Source organism: Erinaceus europaeus, chromosome 15 (genome assembly GCF_950295315.1).
Source record: "Erinaceus europaeus chromosome 15, mEriEur2.1, whole genome shotgun sequence".
NCBI lineage: Eukaryota > Metazoa > Chordata > Mammalia > Eulipotyphla > Erinaceidae > Erinaceus > Erinaceus europaeus.
This window is the reverse complement of record NC_080176.1, coordinates 74,089,173-74,114,247: the sequence shown is the minus strand read 5'-3', so window position 1 is coordinate 74,114,247 and position 25,075 is coordinate 74,089,173. Positions and strand designations below refer to the sequence as shown.

General features: G+C 47.4%; 1 protein-coding gene across 8 annotated transcripts in view; it reads right to left on the bottom strand.

The window, feature by feature from the left end:
* Positions 1–25,075, bottom strand: part of ZNF532 (zinc finger protein 532) — a 103,043-nt gene that overhangs the window by 59,532 nt on the left and 18,436 nt on the right. Inside the window, exon 4 of one of the 8 annotated variants that reach the window (XM_060173946.1) lies at positions 7,325–7,497. The exons of the other annotated variants lie outside the window; for them this stretch is intronic. The gene's annotated coding sequence lies outside the window, so the exon portion shown is untranslated. The remainder of the gene's footprint in view (positions 1–7,324; positions 7,498–25,075) is intronic. 8 annotated transcript variants of the gene reach the window in all.

The following is a 25,075-nucleotide window of genomic DNA, read 5'->3' as shown; positions in this document are numbered from 1 at the left end:
TAACAGAGACGACCAGAGACATACGGCTGGGCAGGGAAGCTGTATTTCTTTATTCAGGAACAACGATTCATAAACTAAGACAAACTAATCACCAAACAGAACTCTGCTGTCTCTTTGCGGCAGCGCAAGCACTCTCTCTTACTCTCGAACTCAGGAACCCTGGAACTCTGGCGGGGTTCCTAGGGGCGGGGACAAGTGGGCCACGAAACTAACTGGACTGATCCAATTTTCTTGGCGGGGGAGGGCTAGAACAAACCAATGTAAAGCATACAACAGAAACCCAAGCCCCCTGTGGCAGTGTCACTGGGTAACAAACACCCCCTCTGTAACTTCACTCCGCTTGCTGGGCTCATAGGAATGTTTTTCTTGTCTGCAATCACACTGCTCTGTTAACCTTCCTCACTTTCTAGAAGAACACATTTTTCGGGGGGGGGGGAGGAGGTGCACCTCACTTACATCAAATACAAACAAATGTTTACATCGGGAAGTTTTCCTCGTTTTTGACTGAAATGGCTCAGTACTATTTTCAACACTAGCTTCTTTTGCTTAAAGATTTTTTTTTTTTTGGCAGAGCTAAACCTCGGCTCTTCACTCTTCAAAGATGCTATTAAAAGACTGTAATTTCGCTTCCCCTTTTCCTTCAAAAGCTTTTTTCTAACCTGAATTTTTTTTTCCCCACCAGAGCACTGGTCATCTTAAGCACTGGCTTAAGGTGGTATGGGGGGGGAGGGGTTTGAACCTGGGACTTTGGAGCATCAGGTAGGAGAGCCTGTTTCCATAACCACTACGCTCTCTCTCCCAGTCCAAGCAGGACAGTGCTTTCAGCAGAGATACTGACAACACAAGGGGGAAATGCAAGTTCCGTTTACAGGAAATGAAATTGGGAGAACTTTGGTCTATCACTCGGCCCCTTTATTCTCTCCTCCCAACTACACAGATACTTATTTCTTCTCCTGCCAGAGCTTCTTACAGTTTCACAAAGCTCTCATCTTGGTTGGCAAAAGTCACATGTTATCAAGTCCAAAGAAAACCTATCCATAGCTCCTTAATCAGACTTCTTATACTTTGCAATAAAATTTTAAAAAAGTTTCTTCATAGAGAGCAGTTCTTTGCGGTTCTTTTCCAGTTTCCAAAAGAGTGTGTGAAAGGCTCAGCTATTCCTTAGCCACTGAAAACTCATTTCCGATGTTCCCCCAACAGAGAGTCACAAGCCTACACCCACACACAGATCTATGTCTCCAACACGGGTAGGCAAAGATCAATCTGGCCAGCCAACACAGCAGGCTCCCCACCAAAGTAGAGAAAACACTATTTCCACTAATGAGTCAACTCCACATCATAATAATCCCAGTGAGAGAAAAACAGATCAAAATCTATTGACCATCCTGGCAGTATTCTATAAATGCCCCCACAGAACCACTGTAATCACTGTAACCGCTGTAATACTACCAAAAGTCTATGATCTTTTCAGACTCCATTTCCTCACCCTGTTTGCTAAAACTACCTGGTCACTGAATAACCCCCCTTTTTAAATTTTTATTTATTATTGGATAGAGATAAAAGTTGAGATGGGAGGGGGCGATAGAGAGGGAAAGAGACAGATACCTGCAGCCCTGCTCTACCCCTCTTGAAGCTTTCCCCCTGCAGGTGGGGACCAGGGGCTAGAACCTGGGTCCTTGTGCATTGTAATGTGTGTGTGCTTAACCAGGTATGCTACCGCCGGACCTCTGAACCCCTTTTTAAGAGGGTTGATGGCTTCAGTTCGAGTTTCTATTCCTTCTCTTTCCTGCACATACACTTAAGGCCTGTTTTACTTCTAGTTTCCAATGAGAAGGAGAAGCCAGAGACCTCTCCAGTAAATGCAGCACCTGGGATCAAACCCAGAGCCTCGGGCATGCAACCCCAGTTAAGGTGCTTCCCCATCCATGAAGAAAGCCACAGAGCAGCTCAAGGAGTGAATCCAGGACCTCAAGCACACGCAACCCCAGTGAGCTGTGTCCTGGCCTCACTTTTTGGGGCGGGGGAGAGAAGAGAAGCCAAAGCACCGCCACCATCCATGGAGTGCTCTTTGCTGTCCGTGATGCCCCACCATGATGTGGCGCTAGCCTGACACAAGATAAGGCGTGCACCCTAACACAGCCAGGGTGCCCAAGAATGAAGTGGCTTTTTAGTAATGAGAGAGAGGAGGACAGAGAGAACCAGAGCACCTTTCTGGCACATATAGAGAGAAGAACGCGTTTGGCAAAGGACAGCCCCTCAACATTAAGTTGGAGGACTCGAAGAGCAGGACCAACAGCTTGAAAGCTGGCAGGAGCTGCTTGTTGCTGGCTTTGAAAGTGACTGGGATCCATGTGGATTCAGTCGGCTAGGAAGGATCGTCAGTTTCCCCAATGAATGGGTACTCACGGGATGCACCACGGGAAGGTCGAGCATATGATGCCAGGGATCAACATCAGACATCATGAGGTCTCAATTCTTTATATAATGGGCCACCTCCCAGGTCATTTTCTTCTCATTGTCATTATTTTATTTTATTTATTTTGCTCAGCTCTAGCTTATGGTGATGCCAGGGATTGAACCTGTGACCTTGTAGCCTCAGGAATGAATGTCTTTTGAGTAACCATTATGTTATCTCCCTGAAATAGTATGTTTGTTTTAAAGATGTATTTACTTATTAATTCGAGAGAAGGACAGAAAGAACTAAAGCACATGTGATTCTGGGATCAAATTTTCAATCTTGTGCTTACAAGTCTGATCCTTTACCCACTGTGCCACCCCTAGGGTAGCAAATAAAATGTTTTCACTAGTGTTTCTACTACACAATGTTTTACGCCAGAATGGTTCCTTATAGAACATGAATCAATAACAACCCCCCCCCAAGTTCTTACGTTCACAGGAATCTGCAGGGTTCATCCCTCTTGGTATTCTGGGTCCTGTCTTCACTCTCCTGTTACACTAGTGCGCTGTCCTTTAGCTCCTCCCAGCACCCAACCCTCTTTCATCATGATCTCTTCAAAGAGCAGAGAGAAGTTGCTGTCTCCCTCCCCCAGCTGACCTTCCCCGCGCGCGCGCACGCGCACACACACACACACACACACACACACACGTTTCCATGGAAACAGTACCCCACAGCTCACGGCAGTGCCAACCCCAATGTTGAGCGGTGCTGCTGCAAGCCTGCCTCGTGTGTCTCCGCTTCTAAACCAGGGGGACCAGATGTCACTTGTGTCACATGCAAAAGAGTTCCGCTCAGCTACATTTGCTGGAGCAGCTGCTCCGAGCCTCTGCCTCTGAGCTTCTCACTGGGCTGAGGTGGAAGACTGGGCCCAGCTGCGGCAGAACTGGGGAAGGGAACAGCAGATGCCCAGAGAGGCCAGGGATGCCATCCTCAACCCACCTGCCTGATCTCTGATCTCCCCGCCAGGCCTCTTCAGACCCCAGAATCTTCACAGTGTGCACAGTGACACCCCAGCCAGCCCCTGTGCTCTGCAGAAGGCAGGCAGGCAGAGAAGGGGAAACCTGAGCCCGATTGTCTCCAAACCCCAGGACCACTTGGAATACATTCTCCCTAGAACCTAAGGAGCACAGCAGACTCCACTGGGGCTTCAGCTCATGACAATAATGGAAGTAATGACCTATGTGATGGAAGAGACAAGGGCTGTGTCCCTTCTGTGTATTTTGAAGCCAGGAGGAAGAGTAGTGGATTCATCTGGGTTTCCAGTTCCCTCCCACTGAGGGAGGTTCTCAGTTGGGGCTCCTCATAAAGGCTGGAAGAAGCAATGTGAAAGGTGGCTAGAGCATTGGATTTGAGATTATGAGGTCCCAAATTCAATCCCCAGCATTGCATGTGCTAGAGTGATGCTCTGGCTCTCTCTCACATTAATAAATGAACAGATCTCTGTTGATTTAAACAAGGATTCAGAGGACCTAGTGGGGGTTGTATTGTTATATGGGATACTGGGGAATGTTATGCATGTACAAACTATTGTACTTACTGTTGAATGTAAAACATTAATTCCACAATAAAAAAAAAAAAAAGAAACAATGATAGCATGCCTACTTTATCATCCACACAGCCCAGGGTCCAGCCTGACTCTCATCACACTGGAGGGAGCTTTAGCACTGTGGTATTTCTCTTTTCTCCCTCTCCTCTCTGTCTAAGAAAGGTGGCCTGGAGCCATAAGTCTTGGTGATGACCCTCCCCCAAGTTATTTTGTTTTAACTGTATTTTAAAACTACAGTGATGGAGATAATTCAAAGACACACAGAGGACAAAGAAGAGAGTCCCCAGTAACCAGAACAATTGGAAAAACAAACCTAGAGTATAAAATGATTATTTGGGGGTCCATGCTAATATGAATGAATGAATGAATGAATGAATGTGGAAGAATAGGTATCTCTAGTGCAAAAAATCCAGAAAATGGGCTGTTTTTTTGCATGATTATGCACAAAAACTTTCAGGCCTGAAGCACCAAAGGTCCCATGTTCAATCCCCAACACCACTATAAGCCCGAGTTGAGCAGGGCTCTGGTGAAATAAAGAAGGGGCCAGGAGGTGGTATACCTGGTTAAGCGCACACATTACAGTGTGCGAAGACACAGGTTCAAGCCCCTGGTCCCCAACTGCAGGGGGAAGGCTTCACAAGTGGTGAAGCAGAGCTGCAGGTGTCTCTCTGTCTGTTCCTCTCTCTATCTCTTTCCCTTCTCTCTCAACTTATCTCTGACTCTACCCAGTAATAAATACATTAGATAAAATAAACATAAAGAAGGCTGGGTGGTGACACACCTGGTTCAGTGCACATGTTACAATGCACAAGGATTGCGGAGGGTAGATAGCATAATGATCATGCAAACAGACTCTCATGCCTGAGGCTCCAACATCCCAGGTTCAATCCCCCGCACCACCATAAGCCAGAACTGAACAGTGTTCTGGTAAAAACAAAACAAAAACAATGCACAAGGATTCGCATTCAAGTCCCTGGTCCCCACCTGCAGGGGTAAAGCTTTGCAAGCGGTGAAGCAGGGCTGCAGGTGTCTCTCTCCCACTCTAACTCCCTTCCAACACAATTTCTGGCGGTCTCTATCCAATCAATAAATAAAGATAATTATTTTAAAAAAATTGAGAAGGGTCAGGTGGAGTGGTGCACCAGGTTAAGGCACAAACTTGCATAAGGATCCTGGTTTGAGCCCCTGGCTCCCCACCTGCAAGGGGGTGGGGGGGCCACTTCACAAGCAGTGATGCAAATCTACCGGTATCTATCTCTCTCCCTCTCTACCTCTCTGTCTTCCCTTCTCCTCTCAATTTTTCTCTGTTCTATCCAAAAAATTGGGGGAGAAAATGGCCACAGGAACAGTAATGTAGCCACCGAGCCCCAGAAATAACCTTGGAGGCAAAGAGAGAGGGGGAGGGGACGTAAAACCTTTAAATTAAAAAATGAAGGGCAGGAGGAAGGAAAGGGGGGAAAGGAAGGGGTATGGAGGTGCCTGTGTGAGGAGGTAAAGTCGGAAAACCTCCCCATTTTCACCGTCTTCCTTCCAAAGGAGACCTTCCAGAGAAAGCAGAACTGAAGTGGAGAAGCCTGCAGAGCATCACTTCAGCAAGGTGTAAAGGTCAAAATCACCAGTGACATGCCCCCATCCCCACCCCTGTGGCTGTCCACACCAGTCATGAGAACAGACACATCAACCCAGGGTAACCGGGAGGAAAGACACCCAGGTTCTACAGAGCACCTGTCACAGATACCCACCTCCCCCAAACACACACACACACACACACACACACACACACACACACACACACACACACCTCCAGCCTCAAGGTTAAGGAAAACAAGGAGTCTGAGCAGCTGCCAGAGCCCCAGGCAAGTCTCAGGAGACAAGACGTCTCCCCTGCAATGTCATCTCCTGGACACCCCCTGGGGCAGAGGAAGGACAGCAGGTAAAAACTGAGAAGTCTCAATAGAGTGCAGACTGCAGTTGTCTTGGTGAGTAAGACATAATAAATAGGTGGTGGGGGGTGGGGTTACAGAAATGCAAAGAGGGTATCTGGAGGAACAAAAGATCCCCCGCCCCCCAGTCCTTTCACTTCCTCAGGATGTTGGCCAGTGAGATCATAAACAAGAAGTGATTCCCGCAGAGTATAAACAGCAACTCTATATGGGGAGATTGATTTTCAGTTTTACACACATACCAATAAGCTGCCTCAAGGTCAGTCGGCCACTCAACAAAATGACTTTTAATCAGATCTACCAAGAGCCAGTAGATAGCTCAACCAGAAGCAGCATGCCTTCCTGTGCACAAGACCCTGGGTTCCAGCCCCAGCACCACCTGGGAACACCACGGAAAGCAGAAGTGGAGGGCTCCAGGGATGGTAGAATGGTGCTGTGATGTTTACCCCCTCCTGCAATGTCCTAAAGTTGGTGCATGTCTCATGAAGCAGAGAGTCCCAGGTTCGAGCTCTGGTGCCCCATGGGAGTAGCACAACTCTGTTCCCTACACAGATGGTGGAGTAGAGCTGTGAACTACCTCCATCTCAACTTTCCTCTCTCTGGACCTAACTCTATCTGAAATAAAAAAGAATGGGGGGAAAAAAATCAGCCCAGGAGCAGTGGAATCACACAGCCAAAAGGTCATGAAGTCACAAAAATAAATCAAATTAAATTAAATTGTTGAAAGTTATGGGAGGGAGGGCCATTCAGCAATCCTGTGCCTGCCTGAAGCCCTGGGCTCATTCACCAGCGTCACTTAAGAAACATAGCTGTAGCCAGAGCTGAGCAGTGCTCTGGTGTTTCTCTCTACATCTCTCTCTAAAAGAAAAAAAAAAAAAAAGAAAGGAAAGAAGGAAGGAAGACAGCTGTAGAAGAAAGAAAGAAAGACAGCTGTAGAAGAAACAAAGACAGCTGTAGAAGAAAGAAAGAAAGAAAGAAAGAAAGAAAGAAAGAAAGGAAGGAAGGAAGGAAGGAAGAGAGAAAGAAAGAAAGAAAGAAAGAAAGAAAGAAAGAAAGAAAGAAAGAAAGAAAGACAGCTGTACTAGGAAAGGATCTTGCCCGCACAGCATTCTCCTTGCTTCCTACACAGAACAACTGAGCTGATCCCCCTGTCACAGCCCATCCTAGGACCTTCTCTCTGGTGCCTCTCTCCCTCTCTCCCCCTCATCCAAAAATAAAAGTCCAGCTGAAGTGGTGGAATCCTGCAGGCGTGAAGTCCCACTGAAAACACTAGTGGTAGGGAGCCAGGCGGTAGCGCACCAGGTTAAGTGCACATAGTGCCAAGTGCAGTTGCAGGGACTGGCGCAAGGATCCGGGTTCAAGCCCCCAGCTCCCTACCTGCATGAGGGGTCGCTTCACAAGCGATGAAGCAGGTCTGCAGGTGTCTATCTTCCTCTCCCCGTCTTCCCCTCCTCTCTCAACTTCTCTCCGTCCTACCCAACAACAACAGGAAAAAATGGCCGCCAGGAGCAGTGGATTCGTAGTGCAGGCACCAAGCCTCAGAGATAACCCTGAAGAAAAAAATACATATATATTTTTTGCAGACAGCCCCCCTGAAGGTGGGGAGCTGGGGGCTCAAACCGGGATCTCTGTGCGGGTCCTTGTGCTTCCTACTATGTGCACTTAACTCCTGTCCCCAATAAATAAAATATTTTTAAATTTTTTATTATCTTTATTTAGTTATTAGAGACAGTCAGATATTAAGAGGAGGGAGGGAAATAGAGAAGAGAGACAGACACCCGCAGCCCTGCTTCACCACTTGTGAAGCTTTCTCCCTGCAGGTGGGGACTGGGGGCTTGAACCTGGGTCCTTGTGCACTGTAATGTGTGCGCTCAACCAGCTGCACCACAGCCCACCCCCAAATAATTTAAAAAAAAAAAAAAAAAGAATGCTTGCGCATATGGAGTGCTGAGGATTAAACCCTGGACCTCCTACATGCAAAGAACTGTGCTACTATCTGCTGAGCCAGCGCTCCAAAGAGGATGGGAGAAACCACGATGTTTTTGTTTTTGAAATGCTGGGAGCTGGCTGGGTGGCAGAGGGTGGTGGGAGGAGGCGAGTGTGTGCAGATCCCAGGCTCTGCTGCGGGCTGTAGGCAAATAGTGGGTGTCTAGTCTCCTGGGAGGTGACCTTTGTGGAGGGGGGAGGTACTAGGAGTTTCTCCTGGGCATCATCATACCTTCCAAGCTCCTGGGAAGCTTGAGTTGTCCTGTCCAGGAGGCCCAGGCCCAGTTCCAAGGGGACAAGGGAGGCTGCCCCTGCTGCCACTCAGCACAGGGCTAACCCAAGGAGCCAGGGGGTCTTCAGACTCTGGGTCCTATGGGTGAGACCCAAGGATTGGGCTTTGGGGCCTAGGGTGAGGCCGGGTGGAGTCAGCTTGATTTAGACCTTTTAAATATTTAGCATATAGTATATACCTTCTAAATATTTAAATACACTGTCATCTAAATATTTCATGGCAGCCTTTAAAATACTCAGCCATCTGGTCTCCATTTGTACTCTGGCCCTGGGGCCTGCCGACATGGAAGGTGGGCAGGGGGCCTCGCTCACTGTGAGGACTCTACCCGATTCGGGTGCTTACAGATACCGGGCACTTCTGGCACCAGGACAGAGCACCAGTTAAGTGCAGACAGACAGACAAGAGCTCAGACCTGTGGTCCCCATAGGCCATGCTTAGAAACACTAATGGAAAAGATAGGCAAGGGAACAGGGTCCCCAACAGGCAAGTCCAGGACAGGAAAAATTCCATTATTCATCAGAAATTATTATGTGGCTGAATAACCAGAGTAGTCTTTTTTTTTTTTTCTACAACTGTGAAATCATGTCTTGTGAATCTTCAGAAACGATGTTTAAATCTATTGAGGGCAGTCTTTTATCCCCAACCTGAATGTATTCAGAAGACCATTATTCTGTTAGAACTGTGGAGAAAAACAAAACAGGAAGAGGGAAGGGCTGGTGCACCAGTCTGTCAGGCCTGCAGCCCCAGAGCTCCCAGGTTCAGTCCCCAGCACCACCAGAAGCCTGAGCTGAGGAACAATCTGGTCTCTCATTACAATAAAGCATTTTTTAAAAATAATTCTTATTTATAAAAAGGAAACACTGACAAAAACCATAGGATAAGAGTGGTACAACTCCACACAATATCCTTCACCAGAACTCTGTATCCCATCCCCTCCAGTGATAGCTTTCCTATTCTCTATCCCTCTGGGAGTATGGACCCGGGGTCATTGTGGGTGCAGAAGGTGGAAGGTCTGGCTTCTGTAATTGCTTCCCCACTGAACATGGGCGTTGACAGGTCGATCCATACTCCCAGCCTGCCTCTCTCTTTCCCTAGTGGGGCGGGGCTCTATAAAGCATTTTTAAGGGGTAAAGAAAGGGGGTGGGGAGGCTGAGCATTCAACTACAGTTTATATGATCTAGATTCCAGGACACAACATGGTTTATGGAAAATGTTTAATTCAGAAAAAGCTGAACTGTCCCCTCAAACGAAGAGCTGCAAGAAAGGAAATAGTGCGTAAGCATCTGCCCTCAGACCTGGGCCGGTATCAAAGGGAACCTCCAATCTAAACAATCTGTGCTTCTGTTTAAGTCATGGTGTGGGGGAGGCAGGAGGGTACAGAAAGAAGAACAAGAAAGGCATACAGGGGGTCGGGCGGTAGCACAGCGGGTTAAGCACAGGTGGCGCAAAGCACAAGGACCGGCGGAAGGATCCCAGTTCAAGCCCCTGGCTTCCCGCCTGCAGGGGAGTCGCTTTAGAGGCGGTGAAGCAGGTCTGCAGGTGTCTGTCTTTCTCTCCCCCTCTCTGTCTTCCCTCCTCTCTCTATGTCTCTCTGTCCTATCCAACAACAACGACATCAATCATAACTACAACAATAAAACAAGGGCAACAAAATGGAAAATAAATAAAATTAAAAAAAAAAAAAGAAAGAAAGAAAGGTGTACAACCTAAGGCTTGACCCTAAAATAAAGACGTGGTCCTTGAAAGGAGGAAGTCCTGCAGCTTGTGAAGTCTCCAGCCAGCCTGGCCATTTTGAACCTGCTGCTGGGGTACCCTAGTCCTTGGCCTAACCTACCTTCTTTCTGTGCAAAGCTCATCCCAGCCATCTTTGTTCAACGGCCCCAGTGCGCCAGGCTTTTTGACCTTTAAGCACATCATGTGTTGTGTAAGTGGAGAGGATCTCAGGGGTTTTGTAGCCAGATAAGCATGTAAGAGTGAAGGATGTGCAGGGAGGGGGGGAGAAAGAAACAGAGGCGTGTGCTGAGATACATGCAGCCGGTGTGCCCCGCAGCCGCCACCCCCCACCACCTCTCCCTGGCTGGGTCACACAGACAAGCTGGAGAAACGTCACTGCACTGCTCACCCGAGTGAGGGGCCTGGAACCTGGAACCTGGAACGGGCAGCTGCAGAAACAGAGCAGAACAGATGGCTCTGGTCTGGGGCAGCACAGAAGGGAGCATACACTGGGCTTTCACTGGATGTGAGGGCAACAGATTTTTTCGTTGCTTTTGTTTTTTTTTTAATAATTTACTTATTTATTATTATTTCTTTTTTATTATCATTATTGGGTAGAGACAGAGAGAAATTGAGAGGGGAGGGAGAGACAGAGAGGGAGAGAGGCAGAGAGACACCTGCAGCCCTGCTTCATCACTTGTGAAGTCTTCCCCCTGCAGGTGGGGACCAGAGGCTTTGAACCTGGATCCTTGTACACTATAAGGTGTGTGCTTAACCAGGTGAGCCACCACCTGGCCCCTTATTTATTATTATTGAATAGAGACAGAGAGAAACTAAGAGAGATGGGGGGAGAGACATCTGTAGCACTGCATTACTTGCAAAGCTTTCCCCCTGCAAGGGGCTTGAACCTGGGTCCTTGTGCACTGTAATGTGAACACTTAACCAGGTGCGCCACTGCCTGTCCACCCCCCTTTAACCCCATTATTTGATAAGACAGAGAAATTGGGAGTTGGGCTGTAGCGCAGCGGGTTAAGCGCAGGTGGCGCAAAGCACAAGGACCGGCAAAAGGATCCCGGTTCGAACCCCGGCTCCCCGCCTGCAGGGGAGTCGCTTCAGAGGTGGTGAAGCAGGTCTGCAGGTATCTATCTTTCTCTCCTCCTCTCTGTCTTCCCCATTTCTCTCTGTCCTATCCAACAACAACAACAACAATAATAATAACTACAACAATAAAAAAACAACAAGGGCAACAAAAGGGAATAAATAAATAAAATAAATATTTTTTAAAAAGTTAAAAAAAATACAGAGAAATTGAGAAGGTAGGGAGAGATAAAGAGGGAGACAGAGAGGCTCCTGCAGACCTGCTTTATCACTCATGAAGCTTCCCCCCTGCAGGTGGGGAGCAGGGGCTCGAACTCAGGTCCCTGAGCATATACAGCGTGCGCATAGCCAAATGCTCTGCAGCCCAGTCCAGGAAACAGTTTAAGTGGGATAGAGTATTTAATGCCACCGAACTAGTTACTTACAAAAAAATTAAAACAGGGTGGAGGTAGATAACATAACAGTTCTGCAAAGAGACTCATGCTGGAGTCCAGGAGATGGCACAGTGGATAAAGCATTGCACTCTCAAGCATGAAGTCCTGAGTTCAATTCCTGGCAGCACATGTACTAGAGTGATGTCTGGTTCTTTCTCTCTCTCTCTCTCTCTCTCTCTCTCTCTCTTCCTATCCCTCTCATTGATAAATAAAATATGAAAAAACAAACAAACATGCCTGAGACTTTGGGGACAGTGCAGGAGTGCTATGATGTCCCTCCTCTGTGTGGGGGTCTCTGTCTGAAGTTAAGAGGAAAAAAGACCCTAAGACAGCAGGAACCTCACCATAGAGCCTAAACTTCCCCCAGTCCTGGGACCCTAGGGTAGGGCCCACTTTCCCGTATGCTACTCCCAATTCTTATCAAATAATATTGCATCCGCTGATCGCAAACTAATCAATGTAACGAGTGCCACCCCAGCATGCTTCACTTCAGACTGTGTCTGGAGACTTCAGGTGTGGAATGACAACCCTTCAGCTTCATCACTCGGATGAGACCTTTCCTCTCATAGTATTCTCTAATTCCATCCCAGGTGGTTCACTTCCTAACAAAGTCCCAAAACCTAGATATAGACCAGGTTCCAGGAGATAGAGCATATGTTCACAGGTATCCATAAACTAGGGAAAATATATACCTGAAAGCAGAAGTACACTAGAGTTTGCAGTGAGTACCCCCCAACACTTCCTCTCCACTATTCCATCCTTTGGGTCCATGATTGCTCAACAATTTGTTTGGCTTTGTATGTTAACTCTCTTTTCAGCCACCAGGTTCTAGATGCCATCAGGATGCCAGCCAGGCTTCCCTGGAGTGAAGACCCCACCAATGTGTCCTGGAGCTCTGCTTCCCCAGAGACACACCCTACTAGGGAAAGAGAGAGGCAGACTGGGAGTATGGATCGACCAGTCAACGTCCATGTTCAGCGGGGAAGCAATTACAGAAGCCAGATCTCCCACCTTCTGCAACCCACATCGACCCTGGGTCCCTGCTCCCAGAGGGATAGAGAATGGGAAAGCTATCGGGGAGGGGATGGGATATGGAGATTGGGTAGCAGGAATTGTGTGGAGTTGTACCCCCCATCCTATGATTTTGTTAATGTCTCCTTTTTTAAATAAAAAAAATTTAATTTAATTTAAAAATAAGAGAGGAAAAACGTGTCTACCAGGAACACTGGAGGTCCCAAATCAGGAGCTATGGAACGACTTTGCCACAAGGCCCAGGTTCACACCCCAGCATCACACCAGGGGAAGCTCTCTCCCTCTCTATGGGGGGAAAAAAAAGGGAGAAGGGGCTGGGAGTGATGAAATCACAAACCTCAAGGGCCCTGCACAAAAAATAAAAGTAATGATAATATAATATAAAAATCTAAAATATAATAGACGGTTATAAGTATATATGGTTTTGTTTAGTCAACAGGCCACCATTTATTTGAAACACATTTCTTTTGTCTCTGGATTTTTGAAGCATCTGTATGCCAAGAGTAATTAATTCCAAACCCCAGAAGCAGTAAATAGCAGAGTAAGTCTCCAGGAGACTCAGATAAGCTCTGATAATAATTGGGATTTAGACTTCTAAATGCCTATCTCAGCACAGGTGGAAGTACACATCACTTTAACATGATTACATACAGCAACATAGCACAGGCTTAGCCCATGGCGAGGCATGTTTCTATCATGCTAGATGTCTCCCTGTTAGCTCAGTATCTGCCTAAGAATTCGTTGTTACATTTAGATATTCATGTTTTTACTATATGTCAGAGAGACCAGACAAGACCAGAGCACTACCCCAACATTTATAAGGTTCTGTTTATTTCTGTCTTTTTTTTTGTAATGTTGTGCTGGGGATTGAACCGGGGGCCTCCCACATGTAAGACATGCACAGTGCCGCTGAGTCACCTCCCTGGCCCCAGATTCTGGATAGTTTTCCAAGGGACTTTTAAAGCCAAAGAAAGGAATGATGTGGCAGCCCTTTTGTCAAGAAGCCTTGTGGAAATCAGAACACTTCAGCAAATAATGTTGAAGACAAGGTTAGATCCCACCACCCACGTGCCCTAAGAGACTGAAGATGTATTTTTAACTCGCATGCTAAATTAAACCATGATGAGAGAAGTGGGGAAGCTCACATCCTTGGCTGGTGCTCTTAGATCACAGCCCTTGTGTCAAACACATCTCAAAGAGTAACTGCTGTCACCAAAGGTGACGTATTCTTGATTTCGGAGTAAACTGACGGGGGGGTGGGGGAGAGTGCGTGGGGGGGTGAGCATTTCTGTGCAGTAACTGCCCAGTTATTTCAACACCCTTTTACTTTCACTTTCCTAAGGGAAGGCTTATGGCCACAATGAACTATTCATACTTTCCTTGCTCCAGGAAAGGGCTAACCCAATCCTACACCAGGCTCCAGGGACGGGCACTCAGGAGGTGAGCCAGGTGGAGTGAGCAGGCAAAAGCAGGGGTGACAACACAAAAAACAAGTGAGAGGGCATCAGAAGGACTACAAGAAGGCAGCTGGCCACTCAGTCCTCTAGACCACCTTGGCTCAGGCCTGCTCTAAAGGATCTCTCCATCTCAAGGAGAAAAGCTTGCAACAAGCAGAGGTACAAACTGGAGCCCAGAGAATGCCTTTTAACCCCGTTTCCCCAGCAGGCTCCATTGGCTCTGGTGGCTTTCAAACATTCCCAACTCACCCCAGAGCCCCGCCCAGATCTCTTGAAAGTGGAAGGTAGGAGCCATTTACCTCCTTGGACTGAGTGGTCCCAGGAAGGAGGGAGGGAGGAGTAAGGAGGGAAAAAAGGAGAGGTCACAGCTAACACAGGGGCGGTTCTTAGCAGAAAGGTAATTTCACAATATATTTTTCATTATGTTCAGAATTTCTGAATAGCAAAAAAGCTGGATTGGAGAGAAAAGGGTTCTTTGAAGAAGACTGAAGAAAAAAAAAAAAAGGATCCCTGTTCGAGCTCCCAGCTCCCCACCTGCGGGGGAGTCGCTTCACAGGCAGTGAAGCAGGTCTGCAGGTATCTTTCTCTCCCCCTGTCTTCCCCTCCTCTCTCCATTTCTTTCTGTCCTATCCAACAATGATGACATCAATAACAACAATAATAATAACTACTACAACAATGGAAAATAAGGGCAACAAAAGGGAAAAGAAATAAATAAGTAAAAGACTGACAGCCACTGCAGAGGCAACAACGGCCTCTTCCTGGAAGGGAAGCAAAAAAAAAGAAAAAGAAAAAAAGAAAAAGAAAAAGAAAGGAAGCAAAGTTCTAGACATAGTTACAGCAGTTAAGGATGACAAGGGTGCTTGGGACCTGGTAGTGGAAAGCCCAGCTGAGTACATGTTATGATGTGCACAGGGATCAAGGTTCAAGCCCCAGGCCCCACCTTCCTGGAGGAAGCTTCACACGCAGTGAAGCAGTGCTACAGGTAACTCTATATGTATCTTTTTTCTGCCTCCAGGGTTATCACTGGGGCTCCGTGCCTGCACTACAAATCCACTGCTCCTGGCAGCTTTTTTTTTTTTTTTTTTTACTGGATAAGGGAGAGGGAAATTGAGGGGGGAGAGGGAGATAGGGAGAGAGAGAGAGAGACAACCACAGCCATGCTTCACAGCTTATGAAGTGACATCCCCCCCCCACCCCCTGCAAGTGGGAAACCAGGGACCCGAACCAGGAACCTCACACGGGACCTTGTGCTTAGAACTACGTGCGCTTAACCCGGTGTGCCACCGCCCAGCTGCCCTATACGTCTTTAGCTCTATCTCCCTCTCCCCTATTTCTCTCTGTCCTATCACAGAGAAAAAAAAGCAGAGAAGGAAAAAATGGCCACTGGAAGAGGTGAACTTGTTGTGTGGGCACCAGGTCCCATCATAGTAACATGGGTAGCAAAAGCAAATGAAGAAAGTAAGCTCCAGGCCCACATTTTCAGACAGAATGAGACAAAGAGACAAAGGGAGAGAGGCAAAGACCACAGCATAGAAGCCTCCTCCAGTGCAGTGAGGGCAGGGCTCACAAACCTGGGTCTTGTGCAAGCAAAGCAGGCACCCTTCCAGCTGAGCTTATCTTGCTCCCCCAGGAGCTCGTATTTCTTTGCCTTCCTCCCTTTCTTGACTAAGGTCAGGCAGTGGTGCACCCGGCAGAGCACAACTGTAAAAGTGTTACAGTGTGCAAGGACCCAGATTCAAGGCCCTGGCCCCCATCTGGGGGGGGGGGGGGGAACTTCACACACAGTGAAGCAGTGCTCCAGCTATCTCTGTACCCTTCTACCTTCTGTTTGTCTCTATCCAATCAATAAAAACAAACACTAAAAGAGAGAGAGAAAGCTCTCCCAGGAGAGCGAGCACAAACTTAGCCATGCACAGGGCCCAGGTTTGAGATCCCGGCATTACAAGAGAGCAGCATGCATGCCTGGTGCAGTGCTATCTCTCCTGTGGCTTGTCTGCCTGTCTCTCTCTCTCTTCAAAACAAAACACGGGAAGCAAGTCGTCAAGACTGGTGGAACCACACAGGCAGAAAGCCTCAGCAGGCTTGCCAAAATTTTTTAAAGGAAATTTTTTGAAAGTTAATGCCTTTTAATCTTTAATTTTTGATTTGTAGTTTGATTAAATCGCATGTCAGCTCCCAAAGTGCCCATTTCCCCATTCTCCCTTATTCACTGAGCCTGAGTCTGCTCCCATCAAACTAAAAATCCCAAGCAGGCTGCGTGTTTTCATTCCAAGGACTAAATCCCTTCCCCTGGCTTCCTGCCTGAGATCCGCAGAGGCCCTGACAGCCTTTTTAGGAAGACACGGGGTCCTGCTCTTTCTCGTTCTTCCCACTCCATGTCGACCTGCAGGGCCAAGAAGGAAGAGCGGGGCAGAGGAAAACAGGCTCTAACGAAGGCTGCTTGTGGCAACCGCCTTCGCTGCTGGGCCAGGCGACACTGGCGGATCCCTGCGGTGACATGGGGCTTCTGCGGCTGCCGTGTGGGCTGCTGTCACGGCCCAGGTGGCAGGTGGCGGTGGCCCTGCACAGCTGCGGCAGGCTGGGGTGTTGGCGTGTCTCCATCACCCTCTTCCACCCACAGAGCCGTCCTGTGACTCAAGCTGCCTGCCTCCCTCCCTCCGACACAGCCAAATTAAGCCACCCCTGGACAGTCCACATGACCCGTTCTCCCTTTCTTGCTCAAGAGGCAAAAGCAGACCCGTGCTGACTTGCAGCTGGGGAGGTGACTCAGCAGGCAGGACATGTGCCTAAGGCCCCGAGTTCAACCCTGGCATGGGCATTACATGCGTCAGAGCTGAGCGCTCTCAGGCTCTTTCTCTTGAACGTGGAGGTGGGGACTGAACCCGGGACCTCATGCATGTGTGGGAGCACCATTCAGCTCTCTCTCTGGACCAATTTGCTCACTCTTCTTTTCTTACAGAAACAAGAAGAGACAGAGACAAAGAGACACAGAGAGAGGAGGAGGAGGACCACAGCATTGCTTTGCTATCCACACAGCCTCCCACCCCCAACCCTGTGCACCCATGGTGCCCTCACGTGGTTCCAACACTCGAACCGAGGGCCTTGCACTCAAAGGTGAACGCTCTGCTGGGGAGCTAAGCTATCTTCTGGGTCGTCTCTCTTATGAAATAAATGGGGGGAGAGGGAGGACTGCTATCTTGTTGTGTTTTAAGGTTCTTGAACTATAGAGCATCTACTTTCTGACTATACAAAACTTCCCTAAATACCTGTCCTGTGTGTTTGTTCAGAAAGCAGAATGTCGCAAAGCGCAGGGACCGGCGTAAGGATCCCGGTTCGAGCCCCCGGCTCCCCACCTGCAGGGGCGTCGCTTCACGGGCGGTGAAGCAGGTCTGCAGGTGTCTATCTTTCTCTCCCCTCTCTCTCTGTCTTCCCCTCCTCTCTCCATTTCTCTCTGTCCTATCCAACAACAAAGCAACGTCAACAATAGCAATAATAACCGCAACGAGGCTGCAACAACTAGGGCAACAAAAAGGGGGAAAAATGGCCTCCAGGAGCGGTGGATTCATGGTGCAGGCACCAAGCCCAGCAATAACCCTGGAGGAAAAAAAAAAAAAGAAAGCAGAATGTAGGGTGGGAGAGACAGCACAGTGACTCTACAAAAGACTCTCGTGCCTCCCAATGCTCCAAGGTCCTAGGTTTAATTCCCAGCACCACTGTGAGACACAGCTAAGCAGTGTTCTGTTGAAGAAAAAAAAAAAAAAAGGAAAGAGGAAGGAGGGATGAATGGATGATGGATGAATGGATGATGGATGATGGATGATGGATGATGGATGATGGATGATGGATGGTGGATGATGGATGATGGATGAGGTTGACAGAATAGTTTGCTTGGATACTGCACTACTTCTCTTTCTGTCTGTCTGTCTCTCTCTTTTTAATTTATTATCTTTATGTACTGGATAGAGACAGCCAGAAATGGAGAGGATGGGGGAGATAGGGAGAGTGACAGACACCTGCAGCACTGCTTCACCACTTACAAGGCTTTCCCCCTGTGGTCCAGGAGGTAGCACAGTGGATAAAGCACTGGATTCTCAAGTGTGAGGTCCTGAGTTCAATCCCCAGTAGCACATGTACCAGAGTGATGTCCGGTTCCTATCTTTCTCATGAATAAATAAAATCTTTTAAAAAAAAAAGCTTTCCCCCTACAGGTGAGGACTGAGGGCTCGAACCCAGGTCCTTGCGCATTGTAACCTGTGTGCTCAACCAGGTGCACAACCACCCAGCCCCGTTCTTTCTCTTATTTTTAATGTTGTAGTTATTATTATTGTTGTTGTTATTGATGTCTTTGTTGTTGGATAGGACAGAGAGAAATGGAGAGAGGAGGGGAAGACAGAGAGGGGGAGAGAAAGACAGACACCTGCAGACCTGCTTCACCACTTGTGAAGCGACTCCCCCGCAGGTGGGGAGCCGGGGCTCGAACCGGGATCCTTGCGCTGGTCCCTGCGCTTTGTGCCACCTGCGCTTAACCTGCTGCGCTGCCACCCGACTCCCTCTTGCTTTTTCTTTTCTTTTTTATTTCTTTCATTTTTTTAAAAGATTTATTCTACTGTGTGCACTCTACCAGGTGTATCACTGGGGGAGGTGAGGGGGGGTTTCAAGCAAGCAGAATGTTTAACATGAGGAGCATAAAATGTCTGGGGATACTGGGGATCAAACTCAGGACCTTATGCTTTGCGAGTTGGCAAGCTACCTGCTCTACCACCTCCTGGAAGCTGTCTTCTCTCACTTTTAACAGATACATAGTACTCCCTAGAACAGGATTTGGCATAAATACTGTGAATGTATTTGATACTATTCAACTCTATGCTTATCTTAACTGTATATAAGCATAGAGTTGAATAGTATCATAAGGTCCTGATTTTGATCCCCAGTATCACGTATATCATTGATGATCTGATTCTCTCTCAATAGATTAATTAAATATTTAAATAAATAGATAAAAAAGGGGGGCAGGAGGTGGCACACCAGGTTAAATAAACATAGTACAAAGGGCAAGGACACACACCAGGATCCCAGTTGGAGCCCCTGGCTCCCCACCTGGAGGGACAGGTGTCGCTACACAAGCAGTGAAGCAGGTCTGCAGATGTCCATCTTTCTCTCTCCCTCTCTTATCTCCCCCCTCCCTCAATCTCTCTCTATTCTATCCAAAAAAAAAATTGGGGGGGGGGATGGCTGCAGGAGCAGTGGATTCATACTGCAGACACAATATATATAGATTAAAAGGAAAGTGATCTGGTGAAGATACTGATGTGGATGGATGAAGACATGCCACTTAGGAAATACTTTTGTAAACAAGTGAGTCTATTCTCCATCTTCTCATTCCGGTATAATTTGAGGACCTGAATGTTTTCAGATACCTACTTTATCATACAGCAATAGTTTTAGACCCCACTTTTTGTTTTTAAGTTCTGTATTTGCACAATCTCGAGTTCCCACTAGAAGACTCTATGGCTGGCAATCTACTAATTTGCCAGTGAATTCACGGAGATATTGAAAGGGTCTGGCCTCAACCTGTCACCACGAATAAGCTTCAGAAAAATTCACTGCAGCCTGTGCTCCAAGTGGGCTATTCAAATAGATGCATGATGAGAAAGCGAGAAAGAAGGAAGAAAGAAAAAAAAATTCCTCAATGTCCTCACTGTTGTTTGGCTTTTAACAAAGCATATCCAGTGGATTCCAGTATTTCCAAACTAAGAAATGCTTGCTTGTTCATCTGAGGGCTAGAAACAAAGGGCTCCTGGTGTAGGAGCGAAATCCCTAAAGGTTTTAGAAGCAGGCCTCCAACATTTTTATAAGAACCATGTTTTAGGTAGTATCTTCCAAATTCTAGTTTGAAGCAAAACACATACATTCCCACCCCCCCCCAACACCCCTTTTCTACATTTGTCCTTTATTAGAATCCAAAAGGAGTTACATGCAAAAGTGAAGGTAGAGTTAGAGCTCGGCAGACTGATTCCCAAGGGTCTCTGGAGCCAGTCCAAAAAAGACCCGTGTATTTTCTCAGTTTGAAGTGGCGCTTTGAGTATAAAAAGAATTTCCAATAACTTTCCCTTTGTCACCTGAAGTTTCTAAACTTGTGCCCACAGATCCTACATCCCACACCATTCTCATCTATTTGACCAGCAGTTTTTCTTTCAATATAAAAAAACTGAAATCTGCAGACATTTTTGAGACTTTGAGGTATTAGAAGACATGGGTAAGAAAGGCAGTAGTTGAAGGTGTCTTACACTTCACTGGGGAATTTACATTCCAAGACTTATTCATTCATTCATTCATTCATTCATTCATTCATTCAATCATTCATTCATTTAAATGCAGAAAGAAAGAAAGAAAGAAAGAGAGAGAGATAAATAAATAAATAAATAAATAAATAAATAAATGGAGGGAGGGAAGAAGGAAGGAAGGAAAAGAAGGTAGCAAGGAAGGAAAGAAGGAAAGAAGGGAAGAAGAGGGGAGTCAGGCGGTAGCGCAGCGGGTTAAGCGCACCTGGTGCAAAGCGCAAGGACCAGTGTAAGGATCCTGGTTCGAGCCCCTGGCTCCCCACCTGCAGGGGAGTCACTTCACAAGCAGTGAAGCAGGTCTGCAGGTGTCTGTCTTTCTCTCCCTTTCCTGTCTTCCTCTCCTCCATTTCTCTCTGTCCTGTCCAACAACGATGACATCAATAACAACAACTACAACAATAAAACAAGGGCAACAAGAGGGAATAAATACATAAATAAATAAATAAATAAATAAATAAATAAATAAATAAAAGAAGGAAGGAAGAGAAAACCAGAGCATCCCCCTGAAACAAGCACTGCTGGGGATTGAACTGGGGATTGAACTTGGGTTCTCGTGCATGTCTGTCCTGAGCTCTACTGCTGAGCCCCCCTTCTGGTTGTGGGTGTGACACCTGGGGCTTCTTCCATCAATAGGGGAACTTTCTTTCTAGGATGTTCACTGCTCAGTGTTTTCAAGACTTGTTCTCACTACTAGGTTTTGAGTCAGGGGTAGTGACCTTCGAAAGCCACTAATATTTAGACAAGAGGTGAGGGCTCTCCTGGCAATTCCCACCACAAAAAGCCACTCAGTTCCAAATGGTGGAAACAGCTGCACCAGTTCTCCTTCCAGCAAACCCAACCTCCCTAAAATCACCAGGAGCCTGCCCCCAGGGTCACCCACAACAGAGCTTTCTTTGTGCCAGGGGAACCGTGGGGAGTCACCCCTCTGCTCTCCCATCACCCCCAGAAGGGTGCGGCTAGATAGGGCCCCTGCACGGGCATCACAACGGTCCTTGGGCTCCATGAGCACGCCACCAGCTCACCTCGAAGCAGCTCTGACTGGATGACGAGGGCACTGAAATCATGAAAAGCAGTGTGTTCAGCTATTAAGTGTGATGGAGTGTGCCCCCCAAAGTTACCATTCCCAGAATGCAGGGGCCAGGTGGTAGCACAACTGGTTGAGTACACATGCTACAATGCATAAGGACCCAGGTTCAAGACTCCGGCCCCCAGCCTGCAGGAGGGAAGCTTCACAAGTGGTGAAGCAGGGCTGCAGATGTCTCTATCCCTCTCCCTCTCTATCACCCCCTTCCCTCTAATTTCTGGCTATCTCTATCCAATAAATCAATAAAGATAACAAAAAAAACTTTAAAAACTACTTTAAAAAAATTAAATAAACTGTGGTCTGGGAGGTGGCACAATGGATAAAACACTGGCCTCTCAAGCAAGAGGTCCTGAGTTCAATTACCAGCAGCACATGTACCAGAGTGATGTCTGGTTCTTTCTCTTTCTCCTATCCCTCTCATTAGCAAATAAATAAAATATTTTTAAAAATAAATAGATAGCGTGGTCCGGGAGGTGGCGCACTGGATAAAGCATCGGACTCTCAAGCATGAGGTCCTGAGTTCAGTCCTTGGCAGCACATGTACCAGAGTGATGTCTGGCTCTTTCTCTCTCCTCCTATGTTTCTCATTAATAAATTAATAAAATCTTTTAATAAATAAATAGATAAATAAAATAAACTTATAGTGACCAGGGAGGTAGTGTAGTAAATAAATTATTGGACTCTCGAGTAAGAGGTCCGGATTCAGTCCCTGGCATTGCATATGCCAGAGTGATTCCTTTGTTCTCTCTCTCTCTCCCCTCTCGTTAACAAATATTTGTAAAATAAATAAAATAAAAATAAACTCACTGAAACGCCACCTTCCTGGAATATGCAGAAAACAGAAAAAGACAAGAGGAACTGGTTGTGTCATTTCACCTCCACTGTATGACACTGGGAGGAGACTGGAGGGAGCACCCTTCTGGCCCCCCATTTCTCACAAGCCCCTTTCATGCTGCATGAGTTTCATCAAAGACAAGAAACAAACCGAGAATCAGGAGCATGCCCCGTTACTGAACTTCCTGCCAGAAAGGGGGAGCAGGGGCTTGATGACGTAGAAATGCTAAGCTAAACCCACACAGACCTCTTTCCTCAAGGCTTCCCTGCGCTCCTGAGGGCCGTGCTGACTTCCCAAGTGGATGTGCCAAACTGTATGCAGGGCCCAGCATGGGAGCGAGCTTACCTGACGCTGGACACTCTCAGAGTGAGACAACTAAGGAGAAGCACATGAAGCCAGGTTTAGGAGCTATTTCCCCATGAGCTGATGCTGGGGAGGAGCATGTTCCAGGGAGCGGCTGGGAGATGCTTCCTCTCCCTTTGTCTGTCTCGTTAGAGCTAATGTGGGCACTGAATCAACCCCAGAGAAGAAAGCACAAGTGAAGGAAGCTCCCAACAGAGGGACAGAGCAATGAAAGGGGGCCGGGGGGGGGGGCAGTGGCGCACCTGACTGATCGCACACATCACCATGCCTCAGGACCTGGGTTAGAGTCCGCTGCTCCTCACCTGCAGGGGCCAACACTTCAAAACCAGTGAAGCAGGGGGAGCTGGCGGCGGTGCACCGCATTAAGGACACAGTACAAAGATCAAGGACCCGCACAAGGATTCCAGTTCAAGGCCCCGGCTCCCCACCTGCAGGGGGGTTGCTTCATAAGTGGTGAAGCAGGCCTGTGGGTGTCTATGTATCTTTCTCTCCCTCTATGTCTCCCTCCCCTCTCAATTTCTCTCTGTCCTAGCAAATGGAAAAAAATAAATAAATAACAGTGAAGTAGGTCTACAGGTGTCTCTCTCCCTATCTCCCCCTCCGGTGTCTCTAACCCTCTCTGTCTCTATTTTATTTTTACCAGAGCACTGATCAGCTCTGGTTGATGGTGGTACAGGGGATTGAACCAGGGACTTTGGAGCCTCAGACAACCCCACCAATGTGCCTTGGAGCTCCAATTCCCCAGAGCCTTTCCCCAGTAGGGAAAGAGAGAGACAGGCTGGGAGTATGGATCGACCCGTCAAGACCCACGTTCAGCCGGGAAGCAATTACAGAAGCCAGACCTTCCACCTTCTGCATCCCACAATGATCCGGGGTCCATACTCCCAGAGGGTTAAAGAATAGGAAAGCTATCAGGGGAGGGGATGGGAATACAGAGGTCTGGTGGTGGGAATTGTGCATAGTTATACCCCTCTTATCCTATGGTTTTGTCAATGTTTCTTTTTTATAAATAAAAAATTTATTAAAAATGAAAAGAAAAAAAGGGGGAGAGAGGAATGTCCACCAGGAGCAGTGGATTCACAGTGCCAGCACCAAGCTCCAGCAACAGCCCTGGTGGAGACAAAGGAAAACAAAAAAGTGGGACGGGACTTCAAAAAGGGCTCAGCCAAAAAAGTTAATAGCATTGCAAATAGTAGAAAAACACTTATTTGGCTGTTTCTGTAAGTAGAATCAAAAGGCTCTGGATTTGATAAATACACACAAGCCCAGACCTGAGCCTAGCCCCTACTGCACTGGAAGGCAGCTTTTTTTTTTTTTCCCTCCAGGATTATTGCCGGGGCTCAGTGCCTGCACTACAAATCCACTGCTCTTGGTGGCCATTTTTTCCCCATTATTATTGTTGTTGTTATTGATGTTGTTGGATAAAACAGAGAAATTGAGAGAAGAGGGGGAGATAGAAAGGGAGGGAGAGTGGTCCAGGAGGTGGCACAGTGATGAAGCTTTGGACTTTCAAGCATGAGGTCCCGAGTTCGATCCCCGGCAGCACGTGTGCCAGAGTGATGTCTGGTTCTTTCTCTCTCCTCCTATCTTTTTCATAAATAAATAAAATCTTAAAAAAAAAAAAAAAAAAAAGAAAGAAAGAAAAGAAAGGGAGGGAGGGAGAAAGGCACCTGCAGACCTGCCTCACTGCCTGTGAAGTGACCCCCCCTGCAGGGGGTGGGGGGGAGGCTTGAGCTGGGATCCTTGCTCTGATACCTGCACTCACTTTGCACTCTGTGCGCTTAACCCAGTGCACTACTGCCTGGCCCCCTGGAAGGAGGCTTCTGTACTATAGGCTATGTCTCTGTCTGTCTGTCTGTTCTCTCCTCCCCCCACCTGCTCCTCTAAACCAGAGCTCTGCTCAGCTCTAGCTTTTAGTTGGTGACCAGTGGTAGCCAGGAATTGAACCTGGGATCTGGAAGACTCAGGCAGAAAACTTTTTTTTTTTTTTTTTTTTTTTTTGCAGAACCACTAAGACATGGCCTTGGCCCTCTACAGATACAGGGTAAAGGGGACTAAGCAAGGCTGCAGACATTCACCCGTGTTCCAAGGCAGCAGAGACAGCCCGCATCTCGACAACAGCATACTGGCTGACCCAGAAGCCCTGACTCTGAGCCTCAAAGATATTTGAGCCTGTCACTCACTGCCTAACTACATAAGTGACACCTATAAACCACAGAACTACGCAGTGGTTAGAAGCACAGTCTCAGGAGGAAGACACGTTGGACAGCATCCTCACTCCACAAGATCTGTGGCCCTGGAGATTCAATCCCCAGCATCGAATGGGCCAGAGTGGCGCTCTGGTTCTCTCTCCCTCCTCTCTCTCTTTTCTCATTAATAATTAATTAAATAAATCTCTCCCCCTTTTTATTTTTAATTTAAGTAAAGTGGCTCCAGGGAGGCAGCACAGTGGCTAGAGCTGTGGATTTGAAAGCATAAGGTTCTTGGAAT